Raw genomic sequence first — 5,709 nt, 5'->3', positions numbered from 1 at the left:
ACATTACAGTGATAGATGACTTAATTACGCATTTCATGCAAAGGATAACAGTTCTAGATCACATAACGATAAACATTTTATGATATAGTATAAGTTATGTTTCAAGAATTTACTGTTAAGTAGATGTTGTGGAAGTAAATAGAGCGCATACGCAATGGTTAAACATAACTAATATCAATATAGAAAACAATTTTCCAAAAAAGAATCATTTCGTTTAAAGGTTTTTAAAATTTACGCCCCCGGGTGGATTCGAACCACCAACCTTTCGGTTAACAGCCGAACGCGCTAGCCGATTGCGCCACGGAGGCTTGTGAATTGTGAAATTAATTACTTTACAAAACTCTCACACAAGACATACTTGACGTTTTTGTCACTTGAAAACATTATGTATTCTAAAACATCTTACGTTAAAAAATTCTAAGATTTCACTAATTGATTTAGTTTTATAAATCTTTATTGTTATAATGTCATATCATATTTATGTAGTTTAATACCATCAAAAAATATGTTTTGGGAAAAATGGTAATTTTAACCTTAATTTTAACCTTTTGTTTCACAAAATACTAGACAGAAGCATGAAACGGTCAAAGTTACCTTGTTCAATCGCGGAAGAGGATTTGTGAAATTTGCATTTTACGGAAAACTTTATCTCCTCTTCGAGTACTGTACTGTGTTAATTAATTTTTTGCAGTAAGAAAGCAATTTGTTATTCAGAAATACTTTTCCCCACACACAAACTGCAGTTGCAGTTTAACTATAAAAAAGTCCTAACTATACCAGTAATTATACGTTTTACTTCATAGAAACGTTAACTTCATAATATGTGAAATAATATAATATATAATATAATATTACAGTATTACTTATGCACACTAAGAAATTGTTCATAGCCAAACGTTTTATTCAACTTGAAGATTTAATATAAATTTTACCTATCTCCATTTTATTGAATTAGAAGAATTGTGATGTAATTATTGTATGAATAACGTAATAACTTTATTGCAGTTGATGAAAAGAAAGTCATTCCTACACATATAATATAAAATGTAGTTATAAATATAAAAAGTTAATCAATCGGTACATCTCACCTTGTTCTAAAACAAACAACAAATAAATATCTATCATATTGGGTTGGAAACCTAAATAGTATGTAGAGCTTTCCAATATGAACGCGTTTATCTTTGTTTACGTAAATACCATGTTAAATTATCTTTTAGTGCAACTTTTACCATTTTAATCCTTGATTCGTTATAGTAATATAAATTTCTAGCAGTTGTATTGCTTTTTGATGACTATGATAAATATTTAATTCAAAATTAACTTAATTGACAGCAAACTATCTATTCCATAAAAGAAACTAATGACATTATAAAACTTCTTTTACTAATTTGTAAAAACAACTTTTGCCCTTAATTCGTTTAGTCAAACAACTCTAATGTATATTGCCTAATTAGTGTTATTTCAACTACGTAATTGCTTGGACGAGACAACTAAATGTGTTGTCAATGGAATGGATTGTCGAACAACGCGCTTCAAATTGTCGTTTGGGATCCAATGGGAAGGGAAATAAACACTTGAAACAAATGGGTCATCGCAACGGGGGCGTCAATATTTGAATATCCCGACAAAGCCGAGCTGAGAAGCTCTGTTGGTTCCAACACCGGGGATATTAACTAAACCTCCCCAATTTACTCCCAGTCAAATTTAGATTTAACGAAACATATCACTAAACTATTGCAAGGCTTACGATATATTTGTTAATTTGTTTATTTACTCCCATGACCATTTGTACCCTAAGGGGTCGTCCTGTCTCTTGTGGTATAATATGTAGTATAATAATGTTTAGTGTAATTTTTACCGTTTTGTAGCTGTTCAAAATATATTGTTTTGTGTTTGAAGCAGGGAAAAACAGTAGTCCTTAGTAATCACATTATCGGTAGTACGTTCCGGAAGTTAACCATTGTTTAGAGGTTTGGAATTGAAGAAGTTAAATTCATTATTTACTTCACTTTAAAGTCCAATTCTCTTGTTTTAATAGCATTCTCTAAATCGAAATAAAAAGTTAAGTATTTGTGTGTATTTACACGAAAGATTTAAGATTTTCTCTTTGTATGTAAATATAAATTTTACAGTTACATATATTCAATTTAATTTAAACAAATGACATTTTAAATTAGTTTTTCAGCTTTCTTATTACTTAGGTCTTCAAAAGAATAAAATGCATTTGTTTACACTTAAAGTGCACAAAAATATCCTCACTTACCCAAGAAAAGTCGGCAAAAGTATCTAAAATCAGCAACATCATTAATAACATCAAATCCAACATCTTTAACTTCAAAATCAACATCCTTTAAACACTTAAAATTACATTATTCAACAACCACTAGCCAATTCAACCCCCAAACTCTAATAAACATTACCTTTGTACTGTTGGACCCTTAGGTACCTTGTTTGCCAATTAAAGGATCGCTGACTTGCTGCTGAGCTCACATTATGTAAATGTGGCCATCACTGTGAAATACGACTCAAACTTTACATGGAGAGGTCCTTTATGTGCATCCGAAATGGAAGCTTCATCTAAGATTGTGAGGACTCCAAATAGAAGCTTTTGTTGATGCAGAACTAACAGCTGTGGCTGTTAGAATAGTGAAAATTAACTGTTAGAATTGTGGTAACGAATTGTAGTTTTGAGAATTTTATAAGAAGGATATAAAAAGAACCAAAGTATGACAGTGTGGTAAAAATTTACTAGTGAACGACTGTAAAAATGTTTCATGTATTTAAATTATTTTTTAGACAGGTTTAATTTGATGTTGAAACTGGTTTAGTTCAAAATAACAAGATAATGTGCTATCATTTAAATTATTGTATTTTAAGACACTTATTTCAACCAAGGTATTCTAGATATTTAAACAACATATTATGAAATAGAAATTACATTTAATGTTGTATGCACTCGAATATTTAAACATTATTCTATACACAAACTACCCGTTCAAAATTACCAGAGCTCTAAAAAATAAATGTCAGAAACTGAGCCAATGTGTAAATAAAATAATATTGATGCAAACTTGAATCTCTTTGGGAAAACTATTTACAAACTATTTATTTATTATTAAAATTCACATAATTACTTATAACCTTAAAAGAAACTAGTACGCTATTGAATATGTATAATTTGTGTATAAAGTTTTTTTAAGATTTATAAAAATAGACTGGTGGGGTAAATAATGTGAAAATACAAAATTTTAGACTTGAGTCTGAATTAGCAGCTCAGAATTAATAAACCATTTAAAATATGTAGTTTACAAGTGAAATACTTTATTACCAAACAATTTAACAAAGGGGTTGCTTAACTAAATGATAGCGGATATTACACTGTTTTAGTACTATTTAAATACTGTAATACGATGCAGACATAATGTTACGAGGCTTGGTGAGAAAGGTCATATGTACCACTTAGTATACAAAGGGTTGACAGAGAAGATGTATTACATCTCCCTTAGAAGAGGGGAGGGAGCTCGCAGAGAAGGGTGCGTTACTTCGCTCATATGTTCACACGTGAAGAAGAAGGGCGTTCGTAAAAATGTATATGTTACAGGCAAAGTATATAATCAGGCGTTCTGTACATTGCCTAAAATGAACCAGGCAAATTATGAAATACTCTGTTGTAGGATATTTATACTTTTCCATCCTTGTTTGGCATTATAACTTATCTGATCCAAAATAAACTAACCTAACCTAGCCATATCCAAATTATCTCATTATTTTAAAGGGTTTTAGACTTTTGATTCTTTATTTTTGCATTGCCAATATATTATGAAGTTAACTAAATTCCACCAACCTAACCTAGTTTTACGCAAAATAAATCAATCCTGGAAAATAAATGGGGTTTTTAAACAAATATTCATTTTATACTTTGCCTAACACACATGCGCATAGGCATTATACTCAATGTCTAGTTAAATTAGGTATACAATCCAATCGTTATTATTCAATTTCATACTTTGCATGTAACATAAAAATATAGCTTTTGATGATGTCTTCTTTTGTTAATGTTGTGTATTTTTAGCCATCAAATGTACTAGAAAACCTCTCCAACCTAAAACATTTTAAGATGTACTTGAAATTTTATTAATAATATTTAATGATGTAATTTAGATAAAATCAAATCTAGTCCAAATTATTTGTCGATGGAATTAAATACATGGCCATTAAGCCATCATAGGGCGTAGAGTAATTCTTGCATATATTTAAGGACTACGTATAAATAGGTTAGGTATAAGATTGTCAATATATTTTTTTTATAAATAATTAGAATAAAGAAATTTTCAATATAAAGAAAACAGTGAGTATAATATAACTATTTATTACCAATATTGAAAAAAAGAACTTAAAGTTACATAAGCGGTTCATTCTGTGGAAAATCAAACGGCAGTAAAAGGTTAATAATAACACAAAGCTACAAAACTGTATTGTCCACATTTTTATTGTGTTACCAACAACTTCTAACACAAACCATTACTTTCCTGTGACAGAAATGTCGCTGAAATTCCCTCAGCAAGAAACTGAACAACGCAACAACTTCCTCTTTCACTCTATATTTCCTGATTTATTATCAGCGAAGTAAAAGGCATTGAAACCTACTCCAGCGCAAAAGCTTCGCAAGCCGATGTATCATATGTTTTGTATCGGTCTTATAAAGTAGTTAGCATTGTGTAGTTTATGTTTTATTTATCAACTCCAACTCAGTGAAACCGTTAGTAACGGTCCATAAATTAAAGATGGTGACACATTTGTGAGTATAAATCTATTTTTAAAAAAGGTTTGTGAAAAGAATAATTTGCAATCTTCTTCAGAATTACGCGTATTAAACATTTTTATTTGAAAATAGTAGTAGACAATAATTATAGGTATTTATTTGCTGTGGCAGAATATTTTGTTAGTCTAATTTGTTATTTTATTAATATGTATTACTTCTTAATATTTGATACCTCATTTCTTAGCTATTGTTTCTGTAAAGTATTTTACTAAGTGAAATCCAAACAATAGATCCACGGATAAATGACTAATTAATATATTATTTAAGCTACATTTAATGATTAATATTTTTCTATTGGTATCTAAGTGTTACATTTAATCATATACTAATTAATTTTGATTCTGGTTTCATGATTTATAAGTTTACAGCTATTTAACTCAAATCCAATTGGCATTTTTTAGCAATAAATGTATAGACTCAGTATCCGGGATTAAACTAAAATATAAATTTATTTTGAACGTTAGAGTTCCTCGGATGAAGTGGGTGGGTTCTATATTGGCCTGGTCGATAAGGAAATAATTTTCCACTCAAGTGAAGGATTTCACGAATGGCCGATCATCCCCAATGGAACCCAGCTACTTCGTCACTTTTGCTAAGGAGTGATGGAGCTTCCTGCAGATGTATGATAAATAGGATTTATCGATTCAATAAATGTTATACTTATGTTGTATACACCTTCTTGGAGGGTTACAAGCGTTATTATTTGGTTAATTCATTATCGAAATCTGTATCAAGTGTATCACAATAGTGTAGTTTTACAGTAGTATTATTGGATTATGAATGCAAGTACAGAGTACCCTTTAAATTGGATGGTTGAAAAAGTTATTCAGTCACTTGATTAAATTAAATGTAATCTAAACATTCATAGTTTTGTGGTTTACTTTGCA

The 5,709-nt window shown here is 29.8% G+C and overlaps 1 non-coding gene across 1 annotated transcript; it reads right to left on the bottom strand.

Annotated features, from left to right (window-relative positions):
• Window positions 1–234: 234 nt before the first annotated feature.
• On the bottom strand, window positions 235–308 carry Trnan-guu (transfer RNA asparagine (anticodon GUU)). The gene has a single exon. It is a non-coding gene; the product is annotated as a tRNA-Asn (tRNA).
• Window positions 309–5,709: the final 5,401 nt, after the last annotated feature.

The sequence above is a fragment of the Macrosteles quadrilineatus genome, unplaced genomic scaffold, assembly GCF_028750875.1.
Source record: "Macrosteles quadrilineatus isolate MER2022 unplaced genomic scaffold, UCM_ALF_1.0 Scaffold_3__2_contigs__length_128488019, whole genome shotgun sequence".
In the NCBI taxonomy this organism is placed as follows: Eukaryota; Metazoa; Arthropoda; class Insecta; order Hemiptera; family Cicadellidae; genus Macrosteles; species Macrosteles quadrilineatus.
This window is presented reverse-complemented; position numbering and strand designations above follow the sequence as displayed.